The sequence below is a fragment of the Xenopus laevis genome, chromosome 5L, assembly GCF_017654675.1.
Source record: "Xenopus laevis strain J_2021 chromosome 5L, Xenopus_laevis_v10.1, whole genome shotgun sequence".
Taxonomy (NCBI): domain Eukaryota; kingdom Metazoa; phylum Chordata; class Amphibia; order Anura; family Pipidae; genus Xenopus; species Xenopus laevis.
In genome coordinates, this window is record NC_054379.1 from 104,057,200 (window position 1) to 104,074,624 (window position 17,425).

General features: G+C 39.0%; 1 protein-coding gene across 1 annotated transcript in view; it reads left to right on the top strand.

Moving 5' to 3' along the window:
- The first annotated feature begins 15,663 nt into the window (after positions 1–15,663).
- Positions 15,664–17,425, top strand: part of tdrp.L (testis development related protein L homeolog) — a 69,735-nt gene continuing 67,973 nt past the window's right edge. Inside the window, exon 1 of the mRNA XM_041562283.1 lies at positions 15,664–15,838. The gene's annotated coding sequence lies outside the window, so the exon portion shown is untranslated. The remainder of the gene's footprint in view (positions 15,839–17,425) is intronic.

A 17,425-nucleotide genomic window follows, 5' to 3' on the forward strand; every position in this document is an offset into this window, starting at 1 on the left:
AACTGTCCTATTCCGACCTAACAACGGACACTATGGGGTAGATTTATCAAAATGTGAAAAACTCACCCACTTTCAATTCATTCCTATGGGATTTGTAGAAGCTTATTTATAAGGGGTGGACGTTAGAGTTCAACATTTGATAAATACGCTTCTAAAAATCCCATAGGAATGAACAACAAGTTTTTCAGTGGTGATTTCCCACTTTGATAAATAGGCTCATATGTGAGCTGCTTAAAGGATGGTTTGGTAACAGTGGCAATTTAAAGATTTTGAATGAAATGGGGTTGGAACCCAAAGAAGAGTTGAGTTTCAGTACATCAATACCTATAAATATTCATTAAACTTCATCTTGAAATTTTAAAATGATTTGTTTTCTTTTACTGCATTATCAAGTAACCAGATACTTCTATTTGATACAGGGCCTGTAAGGAAAGCAAATACTACTGAATCAATAATATTGTACTTATTATAGTATGAAAAAAAGATCATATTTATTTGGACCTATATAATTCATGGTTTGTTTTTTCCTTTGCTCCAATGGAAGACTATATATATATATATATACAGTAATGTATACAAATGTCTACTGCTAGTGGTAAAATGTTTTCGGTAAAGAATTAACATTTTTAAGTGCAATATATACAACTATTTAAACCGCTAACATTCTATCAATAAGAGCAGAAAAAAGCCATGTTTATCTATGTATTGTATATATTAATAGCTAAAAAAACAATAAAATGATGTTTCTAAGACTTGCATGTTCATTCTGTCCAACTATGAGATGGATGTCGGTGCCTTCTGAGTCGGCTTGGCAAAAAGCAACAAGAATAGCAAATAGGTGCAGCAGATGTATCAGGGGTGTCCTGACCTACGTGTAATTGTATCCCCAAGCTTTGGGTCCATAAAAAGATTCTGGCTAAACTACTTCAAAAACATGACATTCCACTAACTGCCACAGCAGCCACAAAATAAAGCTGAATGATCCCAGTCTTGTGTTGTTCAGCATAAAGTTGCCACTGATAAAGTTGTTCTTTAATGCATTTACATAAAGAAACATTTCAGGCATGTAACATTTTTGCTGAAGCAAGACTTTCCCATACTTTTCAATTCATACCAATATTTACAAGTAATTCTTTTTCTAATTGGCCTCAGCGAAGTAAAACCAGAGAAACCAATTAGATAATGGATTAATTAATATTCACTGTTAGACATAAAAAACCTTTTGGTAACAAGCCTTGATCTTTGAAATCTGCCTTGAAACCTATGGGAGGAAAGAAAATTCCATGAAGCTACCAGACTGGAATAGAGTTGCAGACTGCATTGGATTGTATTGGGGAATGGAAAGAGTAGTTTGAAGAGCTGGGAACTGGTGCAGGGACAGGGAACATACTGGACAGACAAATCTGGCTTGTGAAGGCTGAGTCAGGTAAATGAGCAGGGAGCTGGAACTAATGGGTTTAAATGAACCACACTGGGTCAGGTGCATGGATGAACAGACCTACAGATGGGAAACATATATTGGTGTGTATGGTAACCATAGTGGAATTTTCATCCTGGGGGGGGGGAAGGGTGTGGCTGTAAGTGGCAAAGGTTTTAATGAAATCAACTTCATTGTTAAGGCTCATGGCATACATGGAGATAATGCCAATTCCCTAACTTCTGCCCCATGTTCAGTGTGCAGTGAGAGGCACATCATCCACATGTGAGTCTGATTTTACCTGTCCCAGAGTCAAGGTTCCTGCTCTCCTCCTAATAAAAGGCCATGTCATTAGTCTGGCAACATCTATTATGAATCCACCCATGCTGGCACTAGGGATGCACTGAATCAACTATTTTGGATTCGGCAGAACCCCCGAACCCTTCGTGAAAGATTCAGCCGGATACCAAACCAAATCTGAGCCCTAATTTGCATATGCAAATGAGGGAGGGGGAGGAAAAAAGAAAGGAGTATGCTCAGTGCATGGCTAAAAAAATGTACTTCCTTGTTTTGTGACAAAAAAATCACATGATTTTAAGGATTCAGATTGGGCCAGGCACGAGGATTCGGCCAAATCTGAATCCTGCGGAAAAAGGACAAATCCTGGCCGAATACCGGACCGAATCCTGGATTCAGTACATCCTTAGCTGACATGATTCCTTATTACCCCTTCCTAAAACTTTCCTACCACTATAGTTTTCAGGAACATATGATCCCTGATCCCCACATTTCTACTGGCTAATTATAAGGGCTTATAATAATAAATAGCATTTAATGATGGATTGTCGGGTTTATAAGTACCACAAGCTGCTTTCTCATTTTTATAAAACTATAACAAGGCATCTTCATGGCTTAGGGCTTGATAATGTGTTTTGTTTGGATAACAAAGCTGCTTCATAAATGTGCTTAATCAAAATGCTAATACTAAAGAAGCCTCAAATGTAGCATAAGTGGAGGTTTTAACTGTCCCATATATTGAAGTATATCATCCCTTATCATCCCTTCCTAAAACTTTCCTACCACTGATGCCAAACTAACTATAGTTTTCAAGAACACATGATCCCTGCTTTGTTCTGAATCTGGTACCTATGAACCCCTAGTTTCTAATATGCTTCAATAAGGAAGCAATTATGCTCTTACACAACAATGGTATAAACAGTCCTAATGTGTGTAAAGCTCCAATCACCATACAGATTGTTCTGATAAATATTAAGTGCCACTAAAGCAATTATGCACCCCCAATGTCTCTACTGTTGGTATATTAGTGAAAATGTTTCCCCACTCAAGCCATGTATCAAAAGTTTCAAACAAAATAAAGTTTCTTAAGATTTATTTTACATTAAGCAAGATTTCATGGTGGTGCATCACACAAACTCAGTATCTCAGAGCCGATAGTAGGTGTATTCTAGAAGCCAATCAGTAAGGCATATCCCAAGGTACAACCAATGATGAAATCTTTTAGACATTAAAAAGGATATTCCATGGACACTTTGTGAGATACTGTGTTTTACCTAGAGTGATCTTCATTGTTCCAGGTATGAAGGTATATTGCACCTTACACCAGCCATTGATACCTTGGGGCATTCCTAACTAATTGGAGACAAGTTGCTAACAGTTATTTGATGGAATGTTTCCTGGTGTAATTGTACCTTTAAATTGTTAGATTAATCTTCTATTCCACCACTCAGTTTTTTAAACAAGTACATTTTGATACATTGAGCTGTTTATAACTGAGTGTTAACATATGTCTGATTCGGGAAATGTAGCGACTTCTGCCTATTCAAGTTATTGCACAGACCGAAAATGTTTGACTGCGGTTCCTGCCCCTGCTAAAGAACAGTCTATAATCATATGTGTGTCAAATGCATTCCACTGAGTGACCAGAGCCCTGCTGTGTGAGGAAAGGGGTTTGTTGGAGGAACTAAACAGACCAAATGGATTTAACAGTTCCACATTAATAAGTCCTGTTTCCAGACACTTTACATCTAGGGAAAAACAATGTATAAGGACAATTTGCATTAAAGAAAAGAAAATTTGCATCCAGACATTTTGTTCTATTTTTATTTTATTATTTACTTATGCCCCTGGTTCAAGTGCAAAAGCACTAAGGGGTCGAAATTGCACCCTTTAGTTCTCATTCAGTCATCATTTGCATCCGGGGCATCTGCTTGTACTTTAACCATTTGGTGTTAGGTGCAGAACACAGTACTGTTGGGCAATCCAGGGGGACCCCCGCACCAGTCGTCTAGTCCAGCTCCTACAAATGGCATCCCTCCCCTTATAACTCTTACCTTGCTTCCCTCTTACAGCCGTGATTGGGGGCAAGGGGGCAGCGTGTCCACAGTTCCCAGTGGGGGGAGCAGGCCTGGGTTGACATGGGGCTGTGGGGCCCAAGAGGTACAGGGACCACCGACATTTTTCTCGGTGTCTCGTCGACCTCAACCTACCCTGTAGATAGGGGACAAGTAGGGGAAGGAGAGGAAACACCGTTGTGCCTCACCTGCCCCCACCCCCACATGAATAAAGCACAAAAACCTGAATCCAGGGTGCAGGGCAAGTAAAACACAGGAAAAGTGTTTTTGCATTTTGAACCCTGTGCTGCACTTCCTAGGCGACCATTTGTAACCTGCTACCCCAGTTTATATCCTTATATTTCACAATAGGAGATGCACTAAACCTTATACAGGCATGGGACCAGTTATCCAGAATGCTCAGGACCTGGGGGTTTCCGGATAGCGGAACTTTCCGTAATTTGGGTCTTCATGCCTTAAGTCTACTAGAAATTAATTTAAACATTAAATAAACCCAATAGACTGGTTTTCCCTCCAATAAGGATTAATTATATCTTAGTTGGGATCAAGTACAAGCTACTGTTTTCTTATTACAGAGAAAAAGGAAATCATTTTTAAAAATTTGGATTATCTGAATAAAATGGTGTCTATGGGAGACTGCAATAAATCACATAGCAAGGCCGAGCCTGCTTGCATTATCCTGTGTGCCGGTGAAATTTTTTGTACGTCTATGGGAGACAGCCATTCCATAATTCGGAGATTTCTGGATATCGGGTTTCCGGATAAGGGATCCTATACCTGTATATTAAATATAAGAATGACGGATTCATAGGTTAGCCAGGTGTCAGACTAACTACAGCCCACATTAACTTTCTGCTAGGTCTCTGAGTGTCTCTGTAGCACAACTGTGTTCCTTGAACACAAGGCTGAATGGGAATCGTTAAAACATTTGAATTGCATAATCATGCAAAAAATCCTCTGCATTTCCACATGATTACCCATAGTGATTCCAGGTCTGCCCATTGAGGCATTTTTTGAGCACTTTTCTGCCCATGGAAAGCACAATTTTCCGTGAAAATGCGCCCTGCCTGCTACAGGCCTTCTGCATATTCTTACATGTGTGATAGAAGGAGACAGAAGCTTCTTTGCACCTTATATTATCAATCGTGGACTAGAAAAAGAAAGAGCAATGGAGAGCTGCATGATTCAGACTCTATCACCAAAATTCACTAAAGGACGAAGCGCCTAACGCTAGCGTGAATTCGCCAGCGTGGCGCAATTTCGTTAATTCGCCGATTCACTAACGGACACTGGCGTAAATTCGCAAGTGTTACTTCGCACCCTTACGCCTGGCGAATTTGTGCAACGGACGTAACTACGCAAATTCACTGACGTGCGCATTTTTCTGAACGCTACCTTTTACGCCAGACTTCCTTCGCCACCTCAGACCAGGCAAAGTGCAATAGAGTAGATAGGGATTGCTTCCAAAAAAAGCTGGCGTTTTTTCTTTTTTTATGGGTGATAGGCTGAAAAAGATCGAAAATGTATTCCCTCCTTCCCCCCTACATTTCCTAACTCATGGCACCTTAACTATACAGTGGGCACATGTGTAGGGCAAAATAAAAATTTTATTTGCTGTTTTGAAGGTTTCCCAGGCTTGTGTAGTGATGCTTCATATACCTCCATTGTAACTTCAATTTGGCGCCATATGCAAATTAAGCATCGCTAGCGTAACTTCGTTGTGCTTGGCGAATTAACGCTAGCGCAACTTCGCAACCTTACACTTCCCCTGAGCGCAACTTCGGATTTTAGTGAATGTGCGTATCGCTGGCGAAATTACGCCTGGCGAAGAGCGGTGAAGCGGACGCTGGCGAATTAGCGCAGGTTAGTGAATTTGGGCCTATGTCCGAAGCACCTTTTATTCAACTTCTTAGTAATTAAACAGTCATTCTGCGTCCTGTTTACCGTTCACATGCCCAAACTAGGAACCTGGACAATGGGTTTGCTTGTTTTGTTTTTACAGCAGCTTGTCACAATCTTCTATGTGGCCTCTCTCATCTTGCAAAACAGCCATCCCTCATACTAGATGGGACATGTGTCATAGAAGACTAAACATAGCCATCAACCTAAGTCTTCTTAATATCCAAACACCAGCTAGGAGCGGAAATTCTTGAAATGCACAGAGTAGGAAATCTATGTGGTATAACGCGTGATATTAATGAGCTCATTGTTAGTATATGGGAAATAAGGAAAAACTGGTTCAATTTATGTCATGTGAAAAACATTATCTGAAATAGCTGCATTTAAAACAAATATGAATTCCATTGATTAAACACGGCTATGTAAAATGTTAAGCAATGAAAGTGCTCTATATTCTATCTGTAGGTTTGGAAAAAAAACATTCATGAGAGATGATTCCCATTATCTGATTTGAAATGCTTCTATTCCTCTAGAATTCTGATTTGAAATAAAAAGTGGAATTATTCAGCTGTTTTCCCTTTCTGCATTCACTGAGTTTTTTGCTTCTGCAAGGAATCTTTGTGAATACTGATTAAATAAGATCAGCTACAATGGCTTCTCTATGGAACTGCAAACAGTTATATGTGGGTACATGGGATGTGAGCAATTATAGGACCTATTTATGAACATTTCGGCACAAGCACAGGGGAGCTAAAAGTGGTAAAACTACTGCACTAAGAGTCCCATCACTTGGGTCTAGCCTTTCCAGCACCCAAATGAATATCTGGCACTAATTACTGAGCACTGTACTGTTCGGTATTTTGCTCCCCTGGTGCTCCTGATATGTGTATTCTTAATGGCAGGCAAGCTGTGGGTACAACAGAAGATACCCTGGACCCACCTATATTCGACCAATATAGGATGCAGAACTGAATACAGAGAAAGGTGCCACTCTTTCTTCTTCATTCTGTAATTCCAAAGACTTGCGGGGCTAAGTGAAAATTTAATTGGTGCAAGGTACAAAAAAAGAGAGAGAGAGAGAGAGAGAGAGAGAGAATGGGGGCATACATGGGGAGAGAAATAGAGAGGGAGGAAATAGGGGCAAATGGGAAGAGAAAGAGGGAGGAAACAGGGGCACACAGAGGAAGAGAGAGAGGCAGGAGCATATAGGGACAAACATGGGGAGAGAGAGATAGAGAGGGAAGAAATAGGGGCACACTGGAAGAGAGAGAGGGAGGAAATAGGGGCACACAGAAAGAGAGAGCAGGGGGGATATAGGGGCACACGAGGAGAGAGAGGGAGGAAATAGGGGTCCACAGGTCAAGAGAGGGGTAGGAAGTAGGGGTCTAATTGAATGGACATTCTTCTTGGTTAAATGTCTCTTTACCCCTTTGTAAAATAATTAAGAGACATTGATTATAAGATTTCTATTAGGGTTGTGCATATAGAGACACTGAGGTTTAGAGATGTTTTACTCGGGCAGTTCTCCAGTAATTTAGATGCCTAAGTGGGTCTTGACCTAAACCTGGAAATTATTTCCCCTTTCCTTGTTTTGATAGGAATTTGCAAAAAGGTTTATATCAAAAAAGATATATGTCCCAAGGCCTCTTAGAGTAGAAACAAAAATAATTTATTGATATTCACATCTAAAAAGTATTCAGTACATACCACCCCACATATCCCACCTTACGCGTTTCACACCCTCCGGCGCTTAGTCATAGGCGTGTGATAGGAATTTGATCAGTTAAGAAATGCCCAGTAGGTGGCAGTATTGTTGGATATAAAAGAATAGAGCACATGTGTTCAGGGTCTATCCTGAGACCTCATCTAATTCAGAGGTAAATACAAGCCCAGGGGTTCCAATCTGTATTGAACTTTAGCTTAGGCTAGTTATTGAAAGTTAGTTAAAGGGGACCAGTCACACAAAAAAACATACCGTATTCAAAATCCTATTTTATCACATTAGTCAAGTAAAATGAACTTTATTTTCACTATATAAACTATTTGAATTGTGTTTACTTCAGTCTGGGAGTTCATAATTATAGCAAGCAGGCAGGAGCAATTTTGTGGACATTGTTATTAAGACAAGCCTTGCATCATCTTCGAATCTTGTTTGTGCACCAAAATGGGGGACCCGATGTCCATCCCCATGCCCTGGCAACACAGTGTGGAGAGCAGTGACATCTAGGAAGTGCTGAATGGAAAGTGAAAGTAATTGTCCCAAGGCATAGAGGAGGGGAAGACAATATTCGATTGACAGCTGAGATTTTTAGCTTACAACAGCTATGAACGCTTTAATGAAAAATAGAAACTGGATTTCATGTTTAATTTGAAAAGGATTTTTATTATACAGCTTTTTGTGTCTGGGTAAAGTCAGAGTCACTATAGGAGTGAAACGAAGGCTTAGGGAAGTCAGTGAGCAACCCTAATAAAGGGGTTTGGATCCCATGGTGTGTAAGGGATTTTCAGTGGGTTTGAGTTGAGGATCAGGTAGGGTGCCAAAATACATGACCCCAGACTGAGCATCACAAAGAACACTGCACTACTCCCAGGGAGGAATTTATACACAGGAGTGAGGTAACCTATGTTCATTTGTGTATCTTGCCTCTGGAAAGGATTGTCATAACTGAATTTAAACTGCCTCAAATAAGCGTCTGCCAATTTCATTTATTTAATTGTTCACTGCTAATAAACCAGTTATTTGCTGCAAAAAACCTGGGATTTGGATCTTTACCTAAAAAGAGAAACATACAATTTACCGGGAGTTGCTGGGAGTGCTTGGGTACAAGTGGGTCAGTGGTATAAGTTAAGCAGCCTAGTCCTGTTCAAACACTATAATCCACACTTTTAAAAGTACACCCGACCCAACGGTGGGCTACATGTGGATCATTATGGCAGACAATGTGGCCATATCTAAGCGGAAGGCAGTATTATGTAGTAGTGTATATTGCATTCTGTCACTGGAGGTGTAGCCAAAGTGCAGAGATAACTTATGCACAGCAATACAGACCAAACCTTCAGCATTCCCAGTGACAAGCAAGTTAACACGAGCTGTGCAGATGGATCCCAGGTACTGCTTTATAGTCAGGCCCAGACTGGCAATCTGTGGGTTCTGGCAAATGCCAGAGGGGCTGCTGTAAGATGCCATAGAAAGTGACTATTAAGTGGGCTGATGGGGGCTGTTTGGGCCTCTGTGTACTAGGAATGCCGGGGCCTATTTTGAATCCCAGTCTAGTCCTGTGCATGGTGATCTACCAATCATGTTCAGCAACCTTCTTGCAGTGGTAGCTAGCAATTTTGGCTATGACATACCAGATTTACCAGTCTATTCAATTATAAACACTTGTGCCATGATCTTAAAGCATTTCTTTTCTGATGGAACATTGTGGAACTCCCAGATCACAATTGTGTTATAATGTGTTCTTTTATATAGAAACTGCTAAAACCATATGGGACTAAGTGTGCAAAACACATGGTGAAATGTGTGTAAAACATTTGTTTTTTTGAATTTTGCATCTTGCTTCGTGGTGAGAGCCCACACTTCACAATGGAGTGCAGCAACCTATGCCTCCATGATGAATACATCAGTGCCAGTATTCAGCAGCACTGTATTCATGAGGGACGAGCTTGAGGAAGTGTGTAGAATTCCTCTTTCCTGCCCCCTAACTTGAATGTCAATCAGTCACACAAGTGAAAGAGGAAAAGGCTTTGCTCAAATCCCTTGGTATAACCACTTTGGCAAAAAAAATTGTTAAATGGCCCATATTTGTTTTGTGCTATTTGCAATGCAACATGTAACAATGATTATGACTTAGGTTGTTTGGCTTTGTGCCTATTTCTTGTACTTTATGTCTTGCTCCAATTTCTTTAATTCTGTTACTAACCGGTTTGATAGTAACATCTAATCAGTTGCAGACATATGTGAAGTTAGGCAGGTGTTACTCCAAGAATATAAGTCAGGGGCAGAACATAGGCTGATCTGTTCTTTTGTACTTTATTTGATCGGCATGGTTAGTGGCAGGTCGGGAGATGGGGAAGTCCGATCGTACGTAAGTACGTACGTACATACGTACCATAAGAAATAAGGGATTTTAAAAACTTGACTAACTTTGATCACAATTTTTTTCCGATAACCAAGATATAGCTATAAGCATCATAGATAAGTTCATTTATTTAGGCCCTGTACAAAATTCAAGAGTACTTGACACCAAAGCACCAGAGCATGCCCCTGTCTCTTTAAAAACCTTTCTGCCTACCAATACAATGCTTTCTAGAACATCCTTTGACTCCTTCCTCTCTGTCCCTGAAGGTGAAGTGTGAAAGCTGCTCTCCTCCTTCTCAGCCACCACTTGCTCTCTTGATCCCATTCCATCACACTTCCTAAACATCTGTCATGCACTGTTGTTCCTGGTCTAACACACATATTGAACTCTTCCCTCTCAACTGGTATATTTCTATCCAAAATGCTCTTGTCACACCTATACTTAAAGGAATTCTGTTACAGGATATCATTTTTTTTTTTTTAAAACATAGCAGTTAATAGTGCTGCTCCAGCAGAATTCTGCACTGAAATCCATTTTTTTAAAAAAGCAAACAAATGTTTTCAAATGTTTTGAAATCTGACATGGGGCTAGACATGTTGTTAGTTTTCCAGGTGCCCAAAGTCATGTGACTTGTGCTCTGATAAACTTCAGTCACTATTTACTGCTGCACTGCAAGTTGAAGTGATGCATACACACCAATACTAGAACTAAAAAAAGCACTTGTTGGCTCAGGAATAAACTTTTATATGGTAAAGTGAATTATTTGTAATGCAAACAGTATAATTTAGAAATAAAATAGACACCATAACAATCATGACAGAATACCCTTAAGAAGCCTTTCCCTGATAACTACAGGCATATGTCACTATTGCCCTTCCCCTCCAAGCTCCTAGAACTAATTGTCTCCAACTGTTTGCTGAACTTACTACATACCAACCATCTTCTTGACCCCTTTCAGTCGGTTTTCTGCACTGGTCACTCCTTTAAAACATCTCTAAATACTTGGTATCAACAGTTCTACTGTATTATGAATGTCATTCTATATTTTTATGTGCACTTTCACTTTAACAGTTTCTGACAATACCTCTTCACCTGTTGATCTCTCTGTTGGGGTGCCTGTCTTAGGGCCTGTTCTGTTCTCTCTTTTAATTCTCTCTCCTGGTGACATCATCACATCCTCTGGCTTCTCCTATCACATTTATACAGATGACACAAAGACCTTCCTTTCCTGCCCTCATCTCCACCCTGACATTCAGGTAAAAATCAAGCCATGTCTTACTGCTGTAGAGTCTTGAATGGCTGCTCACCACCTTAAACTTAAAGAGATACTGACGCCAGAAAATAACCTTTTTTATATCTATCATAACATTGTCTTTGAATGCTAGTTATAATTTTGCTATAAAAGTATTTGCCTGATGCTTTTACATTACCTTTCTTATCCTCATGTTCCTCTATGAGGGGGCTGCTATATTTGTGCAGCAGTAGTCTATTAGCATTAGAAACTCTGACAGATTGAGACAGGACAGTCAGGTTTAGGAACTTCAAGTAACAATTACTTACAAAAGCATAAATATCGGTGAATGATCAACATGACATATAGGTAACTTTAAATATAGATTACATTTTTAGTGTCAGTATCACTTTGACATGTCCAGGACCAAAATACTTATATTCCCACCTAAGCCGGCCCCTCCCTCTATTTAACATTACAGTTGACCCATTACATCCAGTTTCCCAAGGCAGATGTCTGGGTGTCACCTTAGAGCCATCCCTCAGTTTCTCAACCCACCTTACATTCCACACCAGAACATACCACTTCTTTCTAAGAAACAATGTCCCTTCATCTGTCCCTCCACTGCAAAACACTGGTCCGGGCCCTCTTACTCTCCTGGATAGATTACTGCAATATATTACTAGCTGGTCCCCCAGAAACATGTCTCCACTCACTACATTCAACCCTCATGGCTGCTGCCCACATCTAAATCTCTCCCCACCACTTCACTACTGAAATTGTTCCAACTGTGTATTGAAACACCTAAGCACTTAAGCATATATTTATATACTTATATTGTATAACTAATAATTAAATATACCCCTGTTCATGTTTATGCCATGTTAGGCACTACATACATTGGCGGTGTTATACTGTATGTATATAAATAAATAAATACATACATACATACATTGTACCCTGCCCTGCACATAGTAAATCAGCCCTCATGACACACACACAAGTGGTGTACAAAAGATATTTATAAACATAACTTAGCTTACTTGTTCCCATGTATTAGTACCCAAGAGAAAATATGTATGAAGAAAATATATGTGTACGGATGATCTTTCCTTTAAGAACATAAACCTTTACTTTTAGAGAACTGATGCTTAACTCTTTTTGTCCAGGACCAAGATAAAATCTAAAAATCAGCACCATAAGCCATGATTTTTTTTTTAAATAAAAGACACAAAAAAGAGGTCCATCTTGAATTTAACTTGGAATATATTAGAGACAGAGGTGAGTCAATTTGTAACTGGTGTTTTATTCTGTTTTTTTAATGAATTTTTTTGCAGCTCTCCAGTTTGCAATTTAGACTTAGGGGCAGATGTATCAATTTTCGAATTAAAATACTTCGAATTTCAAAGATATTTTTGTGTACTTCTGCCTTCGAATAGGCCAAATTCAACTTTGACTTTGATTCGAATTGAAAATACTTTGAATATTCGACAATTCGAAAATCTAAGTACTGTCTCTTTAAAAGACTTTGATTCGAATTGAAAATACTTTGAATATTCGACCAGTCGAAAATCAAAGTACTGTCTCTTTAAAAAACTTCGACTTCGGCACTTCGCCACCTTAAACCTGCAGAATTGCTATGTTAGGGGACCTCCTAGAACCACTAGCCAACATTTTTGAAAATCGTTCGATTGATCTATTAAATCGTTAGAATCAACAATTGACCGAACTATTTTAATTCGATCGAAAACAGCTAAATTTAAACAAAAAAAAAACTTTGACTACCGAATCGAAGATTCGAACGATTTAATCAATCGATCAAACAATTTTCAAAAAAAAAACTTTGACTTCTAAAAAAGAATTCTGGATAACAGGTCCCATACCTGTACTAAAATGATATAAGCACAGGAGTCTGAAATACATTTTTACTCTGTTAATAAAAAGGGTTAATCAGTGCAGCATTAAAGGGGTCCTTCACCTTTACATTAACTTTAATATGGTGCAGACAGGGATTTTCTGAGAAACTTTGCAGTTGGGTTTTTTCATTTTTTTTTGCAGTTTGTGTTATTTAGATTTTAATTCAGCAGCTCTCCAGTTTGCAATTTCAGCAAACTGGTTGCTAGTGGATTTTTGAAATCCAAACAGATTTTTTTATATTCAATTTTGAAATCTGACATTGGGCTAGACATATTGTCAGTTTCCCAGCTGCCCCCAGTCACTTTAGGATGGAACTACTTTCTGGCAGGTTGTTATCGCTCTTACTTAATGTAACTGAATCAGTCTCAGTGGGACTTGAGTGCTGTTCTTAGATTTACCAAGGAACTGTTATCTGGTTACCTTCCCATTGTTCTTTGGTTAGGCTGCTGGGGGGAAGGGAGGGGGTGATATCACTCCAACTTGCAGTAAAGCAGTAAAGAGTGACTGAAGTTTATCAGAGCACAAATCACATGACTGGGGGAAGCTGGGAAACTGACAATATGTCTAGCCCCATGTCAGATTTCAAAATTGAATATAAAGAAATCTCTTTGCTCTTTTGAAAAATGAATTCAGTGCAGAATTCTGCTAGAGCAGCACTTTTAACTGATGCGTTTTGAAAAAAACATGTTTTCCCATGACAGTATTTCTTTACTTTAGTACTGAAAGGATATAAGCACAGCAGTACATTATACTTAGAGATACATTATTTACTGTATTAATAACAAGGGTTAAACATTGCAGAATTAATGTTACACTATGGGGGGTGTGCAAGGCCTCTCTGTCAGTCACTTAAACAACCTAAAGCAATAAGTGATTGGTGCTACACTGTATAAGGGACAGACTACTTGGAATTGACCATTTACAGGCAGAATCATGGCAAAATATACATCTGGATAGTATTTTAAACCTCTTTATTTCACAAATAATAACATTCATAAAGAAAAAAGCCAGTTTTTGGGTACATCAGGACAAAATTTTGGTGTAAAAACTGGGAAAACATTACTTAAAATCAGGGAAATGCACTATTGTAATGTAACTAGTGCTTTATTCAGTTTTTTATGATTTTCTCTGCAGCTCTCAATTTCACAATTTCAGTTTAGTGTCCTACTTAACTCTAGTAGAAAAGCAATGGTCTGAATTAGTAAGAGGGTGTATGAATAAGTAGATAAGTAAAACGAAATGATAATGGTAAACATCAAGCATTTTGTAGTCCTTAGTGCTGCCCACTTGCAGCCTCTTGCCATAGTAAATGAGTCTTATTTTCTTCTCCGTGGTGTATTTAAATTGCCAGCAAAATTACAGTTAACATAGTTGTATCTTATGGGATACTGCAATGGGCCGTTTTGCTTATTGTTGGTAAAACTGCTACAATGTAAATAAAATTACAATGAGGGAGTTTTAACTACTTAACTGTCATTGTTTTTCTTATATCCGGTATTTCAGTTGCCTGTCAAAAATGAAGAATTGTTCATTTAAATTAGACACAATGGATCTGGTTAGAGGGATAAAAGATTGCAAACATGTATAGCAATCATAAAGTGAAAATAATACTGTCTTGGCTTCAGTCTGCAATGTTAAAACAATACCAGGGTGTTTTCTCAAATGTTACTAGAAGTTATAAAATGCTTGCTGGCATTGTTTTCCTTTATAGCTGTTATTTCAATTGCTTGGCTGAGGATTCTGGGAGTTTTAGTTTGCAAGTGGAAGACCAGAAATCATTGAAACATATGTGCCGTTTCCCAGGGTAGAGCAGACTACAGTTAAGTGTTCTGTTTTTCATGTCAAGCCATGATTTTGTTTTAAATGTAAGACACAAAAAAGAGGTCCATCTTGAATTTAACTCTGAATATATTAGAGAGTTAAGCCAATTTGTAACGAATGCTTTATTCTGTTTTTTTAAGATTTTTTCTGCAGCTCTCCAGTTCGCAATTTCAATTTAGTGTCCCACTTACTCTAGCTACTAGGCAGTGGTCTAAATTAGTAAGAGAGTGTCTGAAGAGATAGATAAGTAATACAAAAAGCATATAAGTAACATAAAGCATTTTGTAGCATTAGTGCTCCCCACTTGCACTTACCATAGTAAATGAGCCCTATGTTCTTCTCCTTGGTATATTTAAATTGACAAACAAAATTACAGTTTACAAAATTGTATTTTATGGATTACTGCAATGGACCGTTTTGCTTATTGTTAGTAAAACAGCTACAGTTTAAAAAAAAAAAATACAATGAGTTTTAACTATTTAACTGGAATAGTTTTCTCTTTTAGCCGGTATTTCAGTTGCCTGGCTGAGGATTCTGGGCGTTTTAGTTTACAAGAGGAAGACCAGAAGCCAGGCTTTCTATAGTGTTTACAAAGTCATTAAAACATCTGTGCCGTTTCCCAGGGTAGAGCAGACTATATTCAGTGTTCTGTTTGTCTTTGTAAGTGGGTTGAGAGGAAGTGCTTATCAGATTGTATGTAACCTCCTTTCTAGGACTTATATTAGGGCTGCTCGGTGGAACAGGCCTCTGCAGATCCTCACTTGCAAAGAACTGTAAAGCATGATATTGCAGTCTGCCTTGTAGCTGAAGGAGGAGCTGAGCTGTAGCACATCTGATACAGCCAATTGTCTCCATACATACAGTACAGTGCTTTTCATGGTATGAATTAATTATTATCACTATTGCGGTCTATCTCTGAAACATGCCGCCCTCCTGAATCTGGGGAAGGGGGTGGAATACTGTGGGAACCAGCATGTGTTTCCTTCCTTGTACTGTACATGCCTGAGACTGGAAGGGCTGCACCGAGGATTTTGCATTCTTATCTAGGATAAAGGTGCAGTATTTGCTAGGAAGAAAAAAAGGCTGCATCTGAATTAAAGTAAGTCATTATTCTTCATTTTTGCAAGGTTTATTGTTCTGCTGTGGATGCTGAAAATCCCTGCCATTTAACTTCAAAAGCTTAATTCAAATTATCCTCTTCCTATGTTGCTATATTAATATTCTTGTATAACCTTCTTAATGACTAAAAACTCAAGTACAATGCAAATGTCACAAAAGCCATAATGATCTTCCACTTCCTTCACAAGAAACCAACTTCTCTATCCTTGTTAATCAACTCCCATATGTATAAGTATTCAGTGGACATCAGGCTGTAGCAGAAAAGGGAGACATGCCCTCTCCAGGTAGGCCATTAAAAAGGTTCCATCCCACAAGGCACCTGTACCCCTACTGACTGCTATATAGAAACTGCAGCACTAACATACTCCTGAACAACCAATAGACACAGTGAAACTGCTATAACCAACCATGTGATTCTCTATCAATGTTATAGAAAATATGGCAAATTTGTCAAAGGGTAATAAGGTGAGTCTCTGAAAAGGATTTCTTTGAGAAGCCATTTGTTGATTATTTTGCACACTCCCTTTGTAAATTTCCATTAAACAAACCAGACAAGCAACCCAGTCAGCAGACAGTATTCAAGTATAGCCTGCGGGCTTTTAAAACAATAAACCTGCGCACACCTGGACTTCAGATGCTTCTTAATGCCTTGTGCAGGCAATGCTGGCTGGTCAAGGCTTCTCAACAGATATGTGAAGAACATGTGAAAATGAGATTATATATACTGCACATTGTACTGCGTGCATAAAAGGGGGATTATCCTATTACTTATTGTTGCAGTGAGGCTTGACATTTCAGAGGGGCTAAGTCACCCTTTGTTATTTGAGTGATATGAATTTAGGGATTTCTTAGTCATCAAATGAGTTCCATTTTAGCATGAGGTGATTGCCCACACACTAATGTACTAACATAAAGACTATACTCTATAAACTACTTAGGGTGCCAAACATGTTAAGGCCCCCATACATGGGCCGATAAAAGCTGCCGACAAACAGAGGCGGGGGCCCCGATCGATATCTGGCCGAAAGTCAGGCAGATGTCGATCAGGCAGGGTAAAAAAATCCCGCTGGATTGTGGCCGCATCTGTTCATGGATGCGGTCCTGCGATCCGACCTCTATATTACCTGCATTCTGATATCAGCCCAATATGGCCGAATGTGGGCATATTGGGGAGAGATCCGCTCATTTGGCGACATCACCAAATGAGCGGATCTCCCTGTGTATGGCCAACTAACACTAATTCTCCCCAAAAAAAAATAATTTTGTCTTTTAATAAATGAAAACTGTAATAAGGATGAGCCCTCATATTTGTGCTTTTTAAGGAAAAAATTAAATTTTGCATAATGACTGTGAGAAACTTTTGCAAGGATGTACTGTAGTACTGTACTAATTACCTGTATATTGTGACCAGGTTGGGATACAGCAGGATGAAATGTAACACTAAATTAAGAGAACTGACCCATTTGACTTCTGGCAAGCAAATATGTGAAGGTTATGTCTTGCTAATAGATACATTAAAGGAGTTACTTATGCCCTTGCCCCAAGCACTAAGAGGTACAGAGTTGCT